The sequence below is a fragment of the Pteropus medius genome, unplaced genomic scaffold (genome assembly GCF_902729225.1).
Source record: "Pteropus medius unplaced genomic scaffold, Ma_sr-lr_union100, whole genome shotgun sequence".
NCBI lineage: Eukaryota > Metazoa > Chordata > Mammalia > Chiroptera > Pteropodidae > Pteropus > Pteropus medius.
In genome coordinates this window covers 5,495,477-5,514,863 of record NW_024353517.1, presented here as the reverse complement: position 1 = coordinate 5,514,863, position 19,387 = coordinate 5,495,477, and the positions used below count along the sequence as shown (strand labels likewise).

At 40.0% G+C, this 19,387-nt stretch overlaps 1 protein-coding gene across 25 annotated transcripts in view; it reads right to left on the bottom strand.

The window, feature by feature from the left end:
* LPP (LIM domain containing preferred translocation partner in lipoma) overlaps positions 1-19,387 on the bottom strand; it is a 605,586-nt gene that overhangs the window by 522,989 nt on the left and 63,210 nt on the right. The window contains exon 4 of one of the 25 annotated variants that reach the window (XM_039850692.1): positions 18,546-18,583. The exons of 23 other annotated variants lie outside the window; for them this stretch is intronic. The gene's annotated coding sequence lies outside the window, so the exon portion shown is untranslated. Of the gene's footprint in view, positions 1-8,699; positions 8,725-18,545; positions 18,584-19,387 lie in introns of those variants that run through there. One more of the 25 variants, XM_039850703.1, reaches the window with a different exon arrangement.

Below are 19,387 nucleotides of genomic sequence, written 5' to 3'. Positions count from 1 at the left end.
GGGAAATTTTTCATGAGGAGAAAGAATAAAGTATCTACTCATGGATTGTTTAATAATTGCAAGATACAAATTGGAACTATATAGTGGAGAAACTGAACAAACACCTTGACCAGGTGATTAAAAATGACCATTATGAGCCTTTTGATGCAAAATATCCGGGGGACACAACATCGTCTGTGCAGTATTATAGCAAAGAATGCATCACTGAATCCAAACATGAAGAATCAACTGTTTATCACAAAATGAGGACTCTATATTTCTTAAAAGGGGAGAAGGGGCACTGTATTCTTCAAAATGTCAACGCCATAGGAGATAAAGAAAGGCTGTGGAAATGTTCCAGATTGAAAAAGAAACTAAAGGGACGTGACAACTTAATGCACTGCGTGATCCTAGTCAGAATTATCTACTAGAGGCGGGAAATGCTGTCAAGAATATAACTGGGAGAATTGACAACACATGAGTATAGAGAGTAGATTAAAATATTTTATCAATGTTAAGTGTACTGAAGTTGATAGCTATATTGTGAATATGAAGAAACTATCATTGTTAAGAAATAGACTTTAGAGGTAAAGGGTGTTGACATATCATAATGTATGCAATTTACTCTCAAAAACTTTAGAAAAAATTATATATATATAGTTATATATGTATATAAAACTATATGGAAAAATATATATAATATACAGAGAGAGACAGAGAGACAGAGAAAGGAAGGGAAAAAATACAAATAGGATAATATGGTAAATGAATCTAGATAAAAGCATATGGATATTATTTGGGCTATTCTTATTCTTGCAACTTTTTTATGTTTAAAATTATTTACAATAATACATTTAAGGAAAAATAAGAGAAAGAAAAAGAAAAAAGAAGAAAGAGAAAGAAAAACATAGTAACTAGGAATTAGCTCTATTTTCTAATAGGATTTTAAAATAATAAATTAAGACCAAGCTACTTCATTCCATGTAATATTATGTGTATATATATTTCACAGCTACACAAAGAATTTTGTATATTTTACTTTCTTAAGATGGAAAAATATTCTATGAACAACACCTAAGATGTCCAAGGTCACAAAGGATCTGTAACCAGGGCTACAATTACAAGATTTGTAGGTCAATTCAAGTCTCTGAAATTCCAGTTCACCACATTTGCAATCTGAGTAGTATTTCCCTTATAGAAAGAGCAAGTTTAGAGTTGAAAGATGAACTATATCTAACAAGCATCAATTTTTAAAATATAGCTAGAATAAAAAGGCTATCTTCAGCAGCCTTTGAGGTTAAGTATCACCAAATGGATGGGGGGAGAGGGTGGCAGGGAGCATTCTTTATGTCAAAATATAGATTAGGTCACATATGTTGCCTTCCATTATATACCTGAACTCCCCAGCAGAAGGAAAAATTAGTGAATCAGACCTTGAAGTTTCCTTCCTGGATAAGCTTGGAGAGGAAAACAAAAAGATATGAAGGTTAGACATTATAAGGTCAAGAACCATCAACCCAATGGAACTTGATGTTTAAACAGAAAACAGGTAAAACATCTGGGAAGACAGCAGAATTCGCAGCCCTCTGATTCCAAAACAGGTTCTGCTGACTGAAATATACATATATATATATATATATATATATATATATATATATATATATATATATATATATATATATATATATATATATATGTATAAAATTCTGCAGCTGAATACTAGGTATTGTTCCCTTCCAAAAAGCATTAAAATATAAAGGTCAGTTAGCTTAAATGGTATTTTATTGCGCATACTTTAAAAAGGACTTGAACAATTAAAGCAATGAAATACATTCCTTGCTATCATTTTTAAACATTCTTAGAAGCATAAAAAGAAGGCATGTTTCAATGTAGAAAATGTTAACTCCTTCTTTTCCTTTACATAACATTTATCTTATGGCCCTATAGAACTTAATGAGCCTTTTCAATAGTTTTCAGTGCATTCATGTTGTTTGGGTGAAATTCTTGGTTGTCCAGCAGTTTCCACTCAGGTGTCAGGGAGATGACAACCCAGAAGTGCAGTCCACGGAGTAAGATGTTAACCAAAATTCCACCAAAGGCACACACTGAAGATCCAAACTAGACCAATGGTTTAAAATATGACTAAAGCTCCAAACCCACCCACAACATTGTGATTCAGGAGAGCAGCTGAGAGTCAGAGCATTTTTTTAAAGTTCTTCTGGAGGTTTTAATAGGTGGCCAAGTTTGCAAACCAGTGGACTAGAAAATTCTAAACTCCTTTGTAGCTCCTACATTCTAGAAAAAGCTTCAGCCATCTGCTGTTTGTACAGTGTCCTTAGGCTGACACTGATAACATCATTTTATTTCTCTCCCTGGTTCAGTTTCCACAACAAAAAAATGACAAACTAATTTACCAGTCTATAAAAAAATTAATAAATTTTAAAGTACTTTACATATGTAATATCGGATTTTATCCCCTTTCTTATATATAATATATAAAACTATTCCTTAGCTTTTTCAAAGATATTTCTCTCTTACCAACTAAATAGTTTAAAGCTCTAAAAATAGCCTCAAGCTTTTTATCCCACCAAAGTACCTAGCAACTGGTCCCTTGGGTATGCGTTTTAGTTGCTCACAAAATCCTAGATCCCAGGGTAGGAAGAAGTCTCTAGAGGTCATCTATACAGCCACCTACCTTCATGCAGAAAAAAGGTCATTACCCCATTTCACAGACAGGTCAAGTGAAGTTCTTTCTGCTCAAGTGATTTGAGCTTAGTCACACTCAGGTCTCTACACTCCACACTGACATGTCTCTCAGATTTCTGGAGGTCAGAGGCTTTCCTGTCAAACCTTCAAATATAATCTGAATATAGTTCCCATTCTAGTTCATCTAGGTGACTTGAGAGAGCCAGAGTCCCCTCTCCAGGCCTTGGTTCACTACTCTTTAGCAAAGGAAACTGAGACTGACCCCATTACCTGTTCTCATCTGAGGTTGTAGAAAATGAAAATAAAGCCTTACATGTCAATAAATTGTTAAATCACTTAATGGATTAGTAACTTTGAGCAAGACATTTAGTACAAGAGGCAAAGAATTCCCTATAAAGAAATATCAAAACCTGAGCTTGGAAAATGAGAAGGGACAGAGGATATTAATCACAAACAAATTAGTGCAATGAATTGCTGGATGTCTGCTTCCTAGAGCCATCTGAAAGTTACGAAGCTGATGATTACAGAGATTTATGGGTCATCATTCCCACTTGATGGGCGGAAAAATAAAGTAGATGCCTAGAAATATGTGCCTATTCTCAAAGTCCTCAGGTACCATGAATTTAATGTTAATAAAAAAAAAAAAGTGTTGTGGAGACCATCTTGTTCTATAATCTCATTTTGGATATAATGAAATAACAAGAGACAAAGAAACTTGCTCAAGATGACAAAAAATTAAGAAGCAGGTAGAACGTACAAGAGACATTCTAATAGAAACCCTTCTATTGCGTCACACTATTTCATGGAATCAGCAGAAAAAAAAAAAAGTTAACTTTGAAAACATATTTCAACAATTACAGTCAAAAAACGGAAATCTTTCTGTTTATGTTAAGAATATAAAGAGAATTTTATGGACAACGAAAAACAGTAAGGGAAGCAGGACATCATTATTTGATTTTTTAAAACCCCAGAACAAAATGATTTTGATCTAGAAAATACATAGAGGTTGGAGAAGGAAGCATGCTTGGTTACTTGATTATTAAGTTTACTTTGCAGTCTTCAAGGTATGGGTGGCATTATTACACAAGCTGGCTCCTAAGAGGTAAAAGGCTGCAGGAGAGTTGAGGGAGTGAAGTGAAATTCAAGTCCACAGATATTTACTGAGCATTTATTTTCTCTGTGGACAGCTCTGTGGCAGAACCCACACAGAATACAATTATGAGAAAACACTATCCCTGCCCACAAACTGTTTAAAATCAAATGAGGCGGAATCAAGTAAACAATATATCCTAAGTCAAGTCTTGAATAATGAACTCAAAAAAGAGGAAAAAAATTGACACTAGCAACAGAGCAAGGATGAGAGACAAATAGACACTAGCACAGTCAACCAAGGGGGTCAGTTTGTGACAGACAGGGAGGAATTCAGCAGGAGCAATTACTCATCCACCCCCATGATGCTCAATCAGAGACCCACAGCGCTCCAAGACCTCTGTCAACGAGGTTTTCCAAAGATACTGACTGTGAACAAGTTAAACAATTTACATTTAAATACGCCTTCCCTAATCTGGATCCCTCTCCACATCTCTTCAAGCAATTCAACAAATAGCAGTTGATTACATCCTGCATTCAAAACCTTGGTCTGGACACTTGGTGGAAAAAAGAAATTAATTAGACATGGTCAGTACATTCAAGAAACTCACACCTGGTGAGGAAATACAGAATCATCCATCCACCATGCACTCATTCGACGGACATTTATTGAACATTTACTATATGCCAGGTATTGACAAACATGCTGAGGCTTCAGAAATGAGCAGGACATAGCTGAGTCCACAGTCCAGGGAGAAGACAAACAAAAAACCTAGTAAGCAGTATGTAGTCAGGCCCAAGGAGAGGTACGCGCGTGTAACTGGAGCTTTAAGAGAAGGGGTTACAGCAATGACATGGAAGTCAGCACCTCTATGACTAATAACTGTACTTCTAACTTGAATACAAGGTAGCAGGAATTAGGTATCTGACAGAGACATGTGCAACACACCATGAGAGAACTCCTAGGAGTATTCTGAGTAAAGATCGGTCCTTGAGGGGAGAGTCGAAGGTCTTATCATTGCTCTGATGACTCACAGACCGAACAGTGAATCAGATCTGAAGGAACCTTCAAGAAGGCCCCACATGGTTAGGAGCAGAAGTAGGCCTGGAACTCAGAACTTCAGACTCCTTGAGGTGCTTCTCCCCAAGCCCACCCTGCTCCTCCAGGCCCATGATTTATCAGGCCACCCTCAGCTATGCCACACTGCCATCCAAGGCTGCCAAGGGAGGGAGTAACAATTTAGACTTGGTATTGTTATCTTGAGGAGGCACGTTTGTTTTCAAACACTCCCAAGCGAAAAGCTATTACCAGACTCCCTTCCGCTATATATATAAAAGATGAGGACCTGAACTCAGACTAGTGTGAGAATGAACATTCTGGTTAACCTTTTTTCCACAGTGGGAAAACCAAGGCCCAGAGAGACTGAGGTCACCCTGCCCAGTCACCGCATAGGTTAGAAAGCACCTGAACTAAGAGTCAGGCATGTTTTACTAAATGCTGCCAGCTTGGTGGCTTATGACTCATTCTCGCAGCCCACATTTTTGGTCAACTCAAGTGATATGCACCGGGAGGGTAAGGGCCCTGCCAGAAGGAGACATTAATTAACTATGTATTGCAGGGACAGATCCTAAGAAATTAAGAAATAAACTATTTCACAACTCTTTTTTCACAAGCTTTTCCAAAGTCTTTCCCTGATCTGGCCCTCTGCAACACCACCCCAGGTCCTTGGAGGTTTGCCCTCTAATTAAACTGCCCTAATTCGCACTGATTTTCTATCAGTATCCAACAGCAAAGGTGAGAGAGGACTGCCAATTGCTTGAAGATTTCCTTTATGAGTCATGGAAAACTGAAATAACTTGGGGGGCGGGGATGACTTTAGAAAGAGACACAGTTTTAAATCAGTTCCCACTAATTTGTTCCACTGTGTGGTATAACTCCTAAAGACAGGAAAAATTAAGTTTCTAGAGCTGACACAAAAATGGGAGTTTTTGTTAGGTTGTGTCAATTGTCACAGTGGCATTTCTTATTAGGATTTTTCTTACTGTCATTTTTTTTGTTATATTAATTATAGTTTGATCAGTGTAGGAGCTATTTTGAATCCATGGGACTTTCCTAACCAGATTGTTTTGGCATTTTAAAGTCACTCACATTCAAGGCCTAAACAATATGGCAAGTACCTCTTTTTCTCTCTCCTTTATACTCAAATTCTAAACAAAAGAACCATCTGTTCACTCTCTGAAAACATCGGCCCTTGTTTTCATCTTTCCATTAATAATAATGCCTCAAACTTATATCATGCCTTTTTCCAACTTGCTTATTAAAGCATTTTGTAGATATTGCCTCAATCATCTTCAACATCACCCCCTATAAACTGAGGAGAAAAGGGAAATGTCTGCCAGTTTTCAGTTAGATAAGTGATTACTGGATGTTTAACGAATTTTGTACAAATGATTGTATATGAGCATCTTTATAAAGGGACTTTGACATCATCTAGTCCAGTTCTGGCTCTTACATATGTAAAAGGGAGACCCAAAAGGAGAAGTCATTTCTGTTCTATTTGTGAAGTTAGCTCTCTACCCCGACTGTAAACAGGGAAGAGAAGAACCAAGTGTTATACATTTTTGTATCCCCAGGGCCCGATGTGTAAAAAGGGCTCATTTAAATATCTGTTGAATGAATGAAAATGTGTGTGAATAGTTCCACAGGTGGTTGTGGCAGAGCCTGTGTCGAAGTTCAGCTCTCCTGCCCTCTTAATTAGTTGTGTTATTTTTAATAATACCATATAGTCCTTAATGCCGAAGAACTGAATAGAGACACCCCCAAAATAGGGTTGGGAGTGGGTGGGGGAGATAAAAACCAGGCTTGTGTCTCAAGTAAGAAATTTGTTGAACAAATCCAGTAGCAATCCCGAGTTTGGCCATTGGCCATGCTAAAACTTAACCCTTGTTAAGGCTGACTCTCTAAAAGCTCTGCATTCCTTATGTGCTCCACTTATTTGGGGATTTGGTGGAGCAATTCCTTAACATTACCCTACTGGAAGAAATGATGTGTCTTAATACCGAAGGACAGCATGTCTCCATAACACTCCTGAGCCCAATAAGAGAGCATCCTCTACCCTGCAATTTACCCTCATCACTCACTGTAACTTGAGAGTCCTCAGTCTCAGTATCATGAAATCCACCAGCCCAGAGTTTTCCAATGAGCAGAGAAGTCACCGAAATAAAAACCTTTTTCCATGTGCCTAGCTGGAAATCAGCAACTCACTGGCATGTTTTTCTTATTTTCAGGTTGTCCTATTCGCCACTGCTACTCTTCGAAACTAAAGGAAAAATGAATTGTTTCTAAAAAAGCAAGTTAAATGTGAAATTTTGTCATCTGAATTGCTTCTCTAGTAGTAGTTCTAACAGAGTCAATAACTCCCTAGAGAGTCTTCAAAAATAGATTGTATAGATAAGAAAGCTGGAGGTCTGAGGAGAGAAGGATAGTACCTTTTTTTGGTAAGTAAAAAAAAAAGAAGGAAAAAAAAGAAAAATCATAGAGCCAAAGAGGACTCAAATATATTATAATGTGTTATCACATAAAGTGAATTAATTACATATGTGAAGAGGAAAGAAATAGTTACGAAATACAACCAAATCAACATAAATGAACCTTCAAACCATCCTGATGATTTTCTTTTTTCAGAGGGGGAGTGGATGAGGATGGTAGAAAAGGAGAAGAAAAATCATGGGGAACAAGGACGGAGACATTTAAACCCCTAACATGCTATGTCTTACAGGGACACAGAGTCTGCCTTCAGTGTCTGAGATTGTCCAGCACACTGTGGGAAACACTTACATCAAGCCATGAAGTACCAGCAGGAAAAAAGACAGCATGTACTTCACGGCAAACAGCTGCAGAGAGGCACTCTGCACAGACAGCAGACACAGCGGTTGATTTCATGCTGTGTCAATACTCCTTTCTTCAGTCTCCACTCTCTGCTCCTGGAGGCCTTCAGAAGCGAGGCTGTCCTGGGACCATTTACTATTCTTGCGACCACTACCTAGAATGGTAACTCTCTCCCAACATCTTCCTGACAAAGCAGAGAAGCAGTTTGCCCTTTTCATGCATATGGCCTTTCCTGTTCCCAGGCTACCTCAGACTTTGCATACATACCCCATCATCCAGCATCTTAAGGTTTTACACTTCAAAGTGAAAGGGTTCTACATTTAAGAACATATAAAAGATTCATAAAATGTTACTTAACTCGCCTTGATTTCCAAACCTAACTTTTCAGAGAATTATCTGTAAGCTGGCAATTGGGGAGGTGAGTTAACTACGTGTTCATCTGATGTCTGATGAAGTGTCACGTCTGCAAGAACAGAGAAATCTGTGCTCTCACAGCCCTTGCCATACTTCTCCGGACAAAACCATGTCTGAAGAAGGAACTCCACAGGAGGCAGACACTCTTTCTCACTGCAGCAGCCTTACTGGCTAACTAGCACAGACGATTTCATAGTGATAAGTGGTACTCTTCCAAATAAAATTCTCTACCAAATGATGTTGCTGGTCTAATATTCTAACTACTGAATTAAAGTTGAATGATTGGGGCCTTGTGGCTCAGAAATTCTGTGCCTAATTATGGAGAGGTCTGCCCTCTCCCTCTTAGTTTATTCATCTCTATTCTGCCTTCTCTCTCTCTCTCTCTCTCTCTCTCTCTCTCTCTCTCTCTCTCTCTCTCTCTCTCTCTCTCTCACACACGCACACACACACACACACACACACACGCACACACACACATGCCTTCCAGTGTACCACCTTGGAAGACAAGCTACAAGCAATTCCTACCCACATTCCCCATCACTGCTTCTCTGCTTAAGATTTGGCACCCCAAAAAAATCTTAATTGCTTTACGAGACAGACATCATTCGCACACAGACCTCACCTTGAGATGAGATCCTCTGTGCATTCCAGCAGCCTCTTCATCACCCCAGGCCACAGAGGCAGCCATCTGCCTGCGTCTCAGATGCTCAAGTCCAATCTCTACCTCTTGCTCTCTGAGACCTTGAACAAGTCATGTTCATAAATACCAATGTACCTACCAATTCTGACACCCTGCTCTAGAGCTCTGAAATTCCATTACGAACAAAGCAAACACCCACCAAAGCCCTCTATCTTGTATTGGTGTTTACCTACAGGCTCCCAGATAAATGGAAGTGATTTTTTGCATGATCTTGCACAAATAATAATAGCACATTAATAGGGTCAAATACTTCTAATTTGTCTTTGTTTATTTGTTTATTTCCAGGCTAAATAAGTTGTAGGCACCACCTGCTAATAGCCTTTGGAGATTCCATGATGCCCTCTCTCTTTTTTTTCTTACACTGGGCCACAAGTTCAGAAACTAAAAAGATGAAAAGTAGAAACCACACAGTAAAAATACAGAGCCAGAAATATTGAGAAAATAATTTAGGGAAAATAATATCATATCCCTCTTTAAAACCATTTTTTTTTTCTTTTTCAACCAGTAACATTACAAAAGGCTAAAATAAAGTAAAAATAAAATTGAGCACATAAAAAAACTGATTTGCCTAGGATCCCTTTCAGCCGTGTCATCAGCAAGAATAGCAAATACTCACGTTTCTATTTGTTGCCCTCAACTGACATGGTTGGTCGTTTGTTTTGTTTTAAATAAAATGGGGAAGCAACAAATATATTAAATCCATCTGCAAAAAACCCATATTTGCATGTGGAAAACAAATAAGTGGGTGCCTGAATGGGTGATTAGGCATGCAATTGCCCATCTGCACCCAGGGCCCCAGCCTCCCCGCAGGTGTGCCTGCTCCTGCTGCAGGAGCTGAGATTCAATCGGAGAGTTCTCCGTTCTGGAGGGCGACAGACAGGAGAGAAGCCAGTGGCCTCCGCAACTGAACCAGTTCTGAGCTGCCCACCACTACTGTCCCAGCTCCCCATCCACTGCCTCTGTATCTTAAAGCTGAAAAATCAGAAATACCTTATGTCATCCTTTTGTTAGATTTCTTTGGATTCATTACATCGCAAAGGCGATTTGTTTCCGAGCATCTTCAATGTGTGCTTAACAAAAACTCGTTATTGTAATTATTTTTTATGAGCACGGGTGACCTCCTCTTCTACACTCCACTTTGGTCACTCCATTCCAGTTGCGCTGGCCTTCGCACTTTTCTGGAATGTACCTAGCACGCTTCTGCCTCAGGGCCTTTGTAATAGCTTTTTCTCAGCCTAAAACATTCTCCCCCCTCTGATTTCAGATTCACTGCCTCATTTCATTCAGGTCCCCGATCAACTCTACTCTCAGCAGTAAGACCTTCTCAGACCTACCCTCTGGGCTCTTAACGTGCTTTATTTTTCTTCTGAAAATAGATCACAACCTAAATAGTATATATTTACTTATTAGTGTGTGTATTATCTGTCTCCATCAAATAAAACGGTTTGTTTGATTTTGTTCACCTTTCTTCACCTAGCACCTGGAATAGTGTATAGCACACAGCAGGTACTCAATAAACAGTTGTTAAGTTAATGAGTCATCATTATTATTTGCAAACCACTACACTAGGCACCAAGGGTCCTCTTATGGAATAAGACAGGATTCATGCTCTTAAGAAACTTTTACAGCCTAGTGGAGAAGGAAGGCTAAAATAATCTGCTGATATGACAAAGCACAGTGGCATGAGCATTCTACTGGATGTATACCCAAAGCATTCTGATAGTACAGAAAAAGCAAGCTGTTGACAATAGGGTGGTGGGAGAGGGGTTGAGGGAGGCCAACAAAAAGAATTCTCTGGAACTATCTTTTTAAAAAGCACAGAAATCATCCTCAAAAATACTTTCAGTACAAAAAAAATACTAAGACATCCTCAGTTAGCCTCCTTTCCTTCATCAATAATGCTAAATGGAACAAAAGATCGCCCAAGATAAGTCAGCATTTATGTTTGCCAAGACCATGAAGAAAGGAAGAATCACTTTCCTCTGTAAAGACTTCATCTTAAAATGGAAATTATTTAAATGCTCACAAAATGGTCCTTCAGAAAATTCCAGACTCTCCAGACAGGGAGGACCTTAAAGAACAACCAGTCCAACTTATTCTCTCTACAAAAGATCCGTCGGTATCAGCCTCTTCCTAAAAACCTGCAAAGACCAAGTTTGTGCCCTCTTCCACTGCAGTCCCAGTCCATTCTCTCCTCCTCCATCCCCTTTCTCTCTCCTCCATTCTAACCACTTCTCGTTTCTTTTTTCATTAGTCAAAGGCTCTGGGTTCCAGTGCCATCGGCCATCCTAAACTGCCCTCTTCCTTTCTCTCCTCTCTCTCTCTCTCTCTCTCTCACTGTTACTGCTCCAAGACTTTTTTTTTTCCAGCTGACCTAGTACTCAAGCAATTTAACTTCTGAGAGCGTGCTGTCTGGGGTTGGGATAGGGACACAGAGGATCCAAATAATTCATGGGTTAATGCTGTGAGCCCTGACCCAATAAGACCCTGACGGTCAACTAACTTTGTGACCTTGACCTTAAAATGTCATCTTTGACAGAAATTAGAACAATGTAAATATTATAACTCTTTGGAAATAAAGAAGAGAAAGAGGTGAAAGGCATCTCCTGATTCACTCCACCTCAAAATCATTCAGAATTTGAAGAACCTTCTGCCTCCAATAAACCATGGCCCCTGTCATCCTCTTTATCCCAGCTTCTCAACTCCCAAAGCCAGCTTGCAAGCATAAATGCAAGATTAGGATATGTAGTTTTTATCTCTATACCTGATAATAGGATTCTAGCCACTACTTGACCTTGGGCGAGACACTTAAAGTCAGCAAAACAAAGCATCCCAAAAAGAAAAACAAAAAGAGAGATCTCTAAATAACTAATCCGAAAAAAGCCAAGAGACCCCTTACATGCCTCCACCTTCCCTTCCCCATCCACAGCCATTACAGATATGGCTCAACGACGGACTCTTTCTTACTCAGTCAGGATACAGCTTAAGAATCCTTCTCAACACAGCATCTCAGGAAGCTGCTACCAATATACTATATGGCCACATGAAATGAAATCCAAACTACTTATTCTTCAGATGAAGAAAAGTTAAGCTCAAAGATGGCCCACGACCTCCTCATGTCACAGTGTTAGGAGCAGAACCAAACAACAAAGGGCCCTCCCCCATTCTCCTGGGCCACTTCTCCTCTTCCAATCCTGATGTTCTCTGACTATTCCTCGGAGTGGGGATGAGGAGCTTGCAATTGTATTAAGTTCTATAAGAAATACAGATAAAGTAGGGGCAGAGCTTCAGAGAAGGCTTGGAGGAAGAGGTGCATTTGAGCTGGCCTAAAGAAATTTGCTATCTTTGTTGAATCAATGTGCTGTTTCTATCTTTAGCAGAAGAAAATTCAGGATCGGGAAAGCATTTCTAGTAGAAGGAACAGTATAGGCCAAGGAATGGTGAGGACTGTTATATACTGAGAGGATTCTGGGGCTGTTGAGCAGAGCAGGAGCCATAACAGAGGCCGTGGAGGGGGGCAGGGGAGTGGCACCAAAGAAGATAGGACAAAATTAGAAGAGTAAACCAGTATCTTTGTGATGTTTTAAAAGCTGATCTTTTTAATTGACTTAGAGGCCTTAAGACTCAAAAATGGGAAAAGAAGATTTCAAGAGAGTGGAAGGAAATGAAAGAATATACCTCCATTTCAATGGAAAAAGAACCTTGCTATAAACTGCATTACAGGAACACTTTCATTATGTAAAAGCCTATTTTGTTTTCATGTCATCCTTAGATTACATCATAGAGTGGCTACAGCCATCTCATACCATATTATAAATAAATCACTAGCTTAATCATAGAACGAGCCAGGGCCCTAGATTTAAAAGGAAAATATTAGATCATTTTTAATAACTGATATAACTCGAGCCAGTCGTCATTGAAGCAGGGTGAGGTGATGTCATCCCAAAGAAGACCAAAGAGGAACCAAAGAGGGTCAGCACTGGACCAGTCCCAGAGAAGCTTCCATTTACAAAGGAGAGGTGGCTAATGGCAGTCGAGCAGAGCTCATCCTCTGGACAGACAATCTTGCCTTGAAAATCAACATTTAACTTTTCAAGTAACAATGCCCAAGAGGCCTTCCTCATGAAATGCAGAGTATGATCATTTTGTTCCCAGAACTACTGTATTTCCAAATATCAGAAAACATGGGTATATTATGATGTTTGTATTCATGTCTTGGGAGCCATAGAGCAAAACTGTAAATGTTAAGGCTTTCAGTTATTCAAAAAAACATGAAATCTGATGGTGACATATGCAAATGCTGCCAGTCTGCTCCAGGCCGAGGGGACAGTACAAAGTGGGGGCTCTGAGATAATGACCTGATAAAGGGAAGAACTGAAGAGAGTTTCTACCACATATAGACTATGAAGGAGACTGGAAACAACATTTAATGGGTATCCACTGCATACTAAGAACCATACCCAGTAGACACTTTATATATGTTATGCTGCTTTGTGAGCACAAAAAATAAGTGTGAGGTAGGCTTGTCCCATTTTTTTCAGGTATGGAAACCAGTTTAAGAAATGACTAAGTGACTTTTAAGATTAGGCAGTTAACTCATGATCGTCTTCCTACCCAAAATTTTGCTTTATCTTGTTGTCTTCACCCAATTAAAACTATTTTCTACAACGGACTTTCAATAAAAGTCAAAGAATTGATAAACATTTTATTTTCAAATGGAATATTTTATTAATATAGCTGTCGTCTTTGTACATAAACACTTTGAAAGCACTAGAAGTATAAAAACATTGAGAGGTGAAAGGGGCCATGGAATGGGGAACAGTATTAGCCTTCTGGCCAGTAAGTCTCAATAACCGAAGCTGACTTTCCTTCTTTTGGCAACAGAGCTACTAATGAGCTTGACCATAATTTTAAGTCCCCCGTTTCCATTGATTTCTTCGGAATGTTAAGGCGGACTCTAAGGGAACCTGTCATCTTCTATAAAATGTACTGCCAAGCTTGGTTTTATAAAAAGACTGCTTTGGTGGGGGGAAGAGACAAATGTTCTAGAAAAGAACTTTCTGCCAGACAGAAGGTATTGGCTGAGGTTTTATATCTGATCCTGTCAGTCTCACGGTAATGTTGTGTATTGGCTCACTGTTCTTAATACAAATGTTATTCATAACTGCAAAGATACACTGTCTGAGCCAAATAATATTGATTTATACAACTTTTCAAGACACAGCAAGACCCAACAGGAGATGCAGACCCTGAAATTTAACTAAAGCGACAACATGAAGGCTCAAGACTCCAAATTTTAACCTCTTCTCCCCAATCTGTTTCTGAGACAAAAGAGGTTGCATAAAGCAGAGAAAATATGCTTAACAGTTGTATGGACTGATTATGAAGCAGAGGCTGTGTGGAGAGATAGAAGGGAAGCACTGGGCCAGAGTCAAAGGAGCCTTACATGGCTCCTCCCATGTCTACCCATGGCTCTGTGGCCCCAAAAGTCTGTCCTCTCTCTGGGTCTTGGTGTCTCACCTGTACAGTAAAGAGTTCAAGCAAGAACATTCAAATATTTCCACCAAAGCAGCTCTAACTGCTAAGGAGGGTAAAAATGTAGAGATATGGGAGCATAGCGTTAATCGAAAACTTGTGTTTTTCCTCTGAAAAACCATACCAATGTTGTACTCTATGCTATTATATATCAATGCTTATATTAAGATTTTAAATTGAGTTTCCCCTCTCAAAACCTTTCAAATAAAATTGATTCACAGAGGTGTACTGAGTTTATTCAGTGGCTCCGTGTAACTCATCCTGCCACCTTACCACATGCCATGTAACCTAGGTAGTCCCTAAGTTGGCCCCCTAAAAGTCCACCTTCCAGTTGCCATGCCCACGTGCAATCCCTCTCCTTGAGAATGGGCTGGACTTAGTGACTTCTAGCAAATAGACTGAAGCATGAGGAACAATTTGTGTCACTTCCAGGATTAGGTTACAAAAGGCCATGGCTTGCATCTGGGGGACTCTCTCTTGCTTACTGGCTCTGAGAAAAGCCAGCTGCCATGTTATGAGCTGCCCTATGGAGAGGCCCACATGGCGAGGAACTAAGGTTGGCCTCCAGCCAACAGTCAGCAAAAAACTAAGGCCCTAAGTGTAACAACCCATGAGTAACTGAATCCTGCCACAATCACCACGATCATGTGAATGAGCTTGGTATGCATCCCGCCTCCCCTCAACTGAGCCTTCAAAATAAACTGCAGGTTCAGCAGACACTCAGGCTGCAACTTCGAGAGACCTTGAGGTATCCATCCAAGCTGCTCTCAATTCCTGACTCACAGAAATTGTGAAATAGTAAATGTTCTTTATTTTAAGGTGCTAAATATGTAATTTGTTATGCAGCGATAGATAATGAAGATAGCATCCAAGTGTGAGAGGCCCAGTCCTCGATTACTTTAATGGCCCCCATCAACTCCACTGCTTTTCATGAGGTCTGGGGAGTAGACTCTAAGAGATTCGCTATTGGAAACTCTCAAAAGAACTCCTGTCCTCCAGAATTCAGAGATGCTCTCTACTTTGGTGACAAATACCCAGGCATGCTCTGGCCATGTAGAGATGACCATGAAAATGTCCGTGTAGCTCAAAGTCAACATGACACTTCCAGCTATAGTACATTGATGGGAAATGAACCAAGTACTGAACCACACATGCAAGGTGAGAGATTCCTTACGTGCCCAGTCATATTCTCCTATCAACTACATCCACCCTTAGAAACTGTCCAGACCTAGTGAGCCAAACTATGGCCACAGGTGCACCCTGGACTTACGTCATAAGGCTTCATGGCTCACTGAGAAGTTCCGAGATCAGATCCCCTCCTCCTGGAAAACTTCCCCAATGTTCTCAATTCTTTCCACTCTCCCAACCTTTCATCTAAGCCCCATGAGATTTGACGCTGCAAATTACTTACCTTGATTTCCCAAGCATATATATCTGGTGCTTAAAGAATGTGTGTTGTAAACAATACCTTTCTAAGGTACATTTCATTCTCATGTGTATGTCATTCTCTTCAACTAGACTATAAGTTTCTCAAGGTCATGGACTGTGCCAAATTCACTGTGGTGTCCTAAAGATCCCAAAGTTCACTGACTTCAAGACAAACACTGGGATCAAGGCAGAGAATAAGCACACTCCCTGTGAACTGGAGGCAGACACTTAGCATCAATCTACAAAGGATTCATGAGGTTCTCCATCCACTCACATCAGACCCCCCCCCCTCCGCCCTACTACACAGTAACCCACTAAAGGGAAACCTGAGCATTTATGACCTCCTAGAGCCCTCTCCAAGGTAGAGGGACCTCTACTGTACTCAGGTCAGGAAATAGAAGACTGTGTAATTAGGAGATAGGAAGCAAGAGAAGGGGTGGAGGGCAGAGAGAGCTCTTCCTTTTACTTTCATGGACAGCAAATACCTCCTACAAGACATCCCTGGGTTACAGAAGAGCCACAGAGCTTCAGGAGGCTGGATGAGTCCCTGCTCAGATCCAGCAAGTCCTTTTGCAATTTTCGAAGCACTAACATAGAAGCAATGAAAGCTGACTAAGCAGATGGTCACCCATGCCCAGAAACCGCCTGACCAAGGAATTGTAGGAAGCCAAGATATTCACCTCTGAAAGAGAAGAGGAAGTGACCAATGTTTTGCTTCCGGCAGAGACTAATACCTGATCCTTCTGAGGACCAAAGAGGAAATATTAATACCAAAAGCTCTATACACTAGTATCAACAGAGAGAAATAATTTCCTTCCTGACTCCCACTGGGCTAGTCATGCCTGGAACAGAAGGTGTGATTATCTAATCAAGCAAAGCAAGAGCCAAATGGCTAGCCTAGACTGTAGCTTCTAGGGGAGTTCTCAAGCACTGATACTGAGTCTCTCATCTACATCCCTCCACTTCCTGCTGCTTAGAGCAAAAAAAATCTACGTAAAAAGTAATAATAATATGCTATTTCATGTCAACTTCAACCACCACCATTAAGTAAGATTTCAGATCTTATTCCTTTCCAAGACTGAGAGCAAATTAGTGCTCATCTAATCCCGGAGTTGGTGGGGTTTCAGGGTTAGGAAGAAAAACACACATACGCTGAGCATAGATTGTGCACCAGGCATGGTGCTGGGGACTGCACATTAAATCATCTTATTTTTCTGTATATTCAAGATGAGTCTTAACTAAAGAATGAAACAACTATAATAATCTATCATGTATGCACCACACTTTATATTTTGTAAATCAGGTTGGAATCTATCAGCTCATTTGCTCTAAACAAACATGAGAGGTAGGCAGGGCAATGATTATTATTCCTAATTCTCGGATCAGGGAAATAAAAGCAGAAAGAGCTTATTTTTCTAAAGTTGCTCATCTAATAATTGACAGACCTTCTGAAACCTTATCCTGTCATACTTGCTGCTTTTTTTATGAACTCACAAACTTCTTAAGCCATACTGGTCCCAAAAGCCTCTTTCTGTCCAGTCATTTGTTTCATTCTCATAAAACCATGCAGTTCAGCCTCATCTGTGCTAGAATTCCTCAAAAGCTCCAACAGAGAATTGTCCAGGGCCTAATGGAACATCCTCAGGAAATAGTACACTCACTTTGGATTTTTCTTTATATTCATGAAAATGTACTTGCACCTACCGCGTGCCAGAGATCTCACTATACTCTAGGGAAATACTCATGAACAAGAGATGCTATCCCTCTTCTGACAGGTTTTATATTCTAAAGGGCCATAATCACGTGTGCCCTGCATCTCGCCCTCTCCGGGGCTTCATTCCTATAACAGTTCCTGATAGGACACCATTTCCAGTCCTCTCAGTATCCTCAAGTGGAAAATCCAGTTGGCTTAAATCCACTTTAAAGGATGAGGCAAAGACTAAAATCTGACACTCTAGGGGAGCTTTGACAGGAAGATTAAAAGATTCGCGGTCACTCATATAGCTTTAGTCCTCTCCCCACTTCCTAATGGCATCCAGATATTCTTTGGAGGGACCACCGCTTCTCCACTGAGAGGCTGTCATAAAGTTTAAGCGGGAGTGTTTCAAAATTCAGAGAACCTGATTCACACATATCTATTAGAACAGCGTCCTCCTTGTGGCCTCAGTGACTGGTGCAGGAGTCTACAATTACCCACATCTATAGAGATATCGAAAATAGGGCTTTCTTTTCCCAAATGGCAAAGAGGCAGCCTATAGCCCAGGTTCCAGCAAGCAGCCACTTCATGCCATGAGATGAAATATACTGATGTGTTAGATGAAGCCAACACACACAGTAGAGGGCAGAACAAGAAGACACAGCTGAGGCCTGTTCAAAGTAGGGCTGAAGCCCACCTTACTTCTGGACTTTCTGATTTCCAGAAGGACCCCCACCCACCCACCCACGTTGTTCTATTTAATGCAGCTTAAGGCTGTATCAGTGTTTTGGAAGACAAAAGCCACTGTTAGCTCACAATTAGCTTCTGAAAAACAAAAATTTCTGCATCTCTTACAGCTCACTCCTGTTAAGGTAGTCTCTCCCATTCTCTCATTACACATTAGATTTTTTTTAATTCAAGTACGAAGCTTCATATTCATTACGATTTAATTTCAAACACTGAAAAGAAACTCAGGAGGTAGAGCGGGTAACAGAAATTCATATTTGATGCTTAAAGTATATGCTTGGGGCAAGGCATTCAAGACCATGTTTGAAATTTTAAGAAGCTAAAATGTTTAAGAGTCAAAGCAGTGGTTTCCACCCTTTAACCTTACGCAGATCCGTATGTGCTCAGAAAGTCAGTTGTTCTGTTAAGATACATGGATTAAGAAAAGAAAGGGAGAAAGGGTGACAAAATGTAACTACAAACTCAGCCACACTTTTAAATGAAATTAGGTTTTATCAATCACAGCAGCACCTGCTCTGTTTTGGAAAACTACCTCATAAACAGGGGAAGGCATATTATTTATTCAGTATAAATACAGTGCTCGGGCCATGTATGGACTGACCCTCAGGATGGAGACCACAGATCTAGAATTCTAAATAGAAGCCTTTCTCAGAATTCCCCAGCTATTTTCCTCAAGTCTCCCATAACCGCGGGTGGCCCACACCACTAATTATTTTTAGCACACTTCTTTTCTAGAACATGTTGTTCTATTCTAACCTCTAAACAGAGGAATTCCAAAAAACAAGGAAAAGTTTACCTTACCTGGTCACCATCCCCCTATACTAGTGTGCAAACAAGATTCAAATTCGGATCCCAATGAAGCTCTAGGAGGCTCTTTAAGACAAAGGTTCACACCCTTTGCCTAAACAAAGTTAATCTCTTCTACCTCAAAGGGGTGTCATGAAAGTAAAAGGAGATCACAGAAGCACCTGGCCCAGGAGTAAACAAGTGCCACCCAATAATAATACCTTCTTTCCTGTAAATGCCCGAAACACGGTTCATTGACATTTTCATTTTGGTCTTTCAATTTCAAAAAAAAAAAAATTCCCTCCATGCCAAAGGAGAAAGAAGCAATATAATTATTGGCATTCGGAAATCATCATTAATCCACATTTTCTTCCAATTTCTCTTCGTGCTACCTTCCAAGAGCTGAATCCTGCCTTTT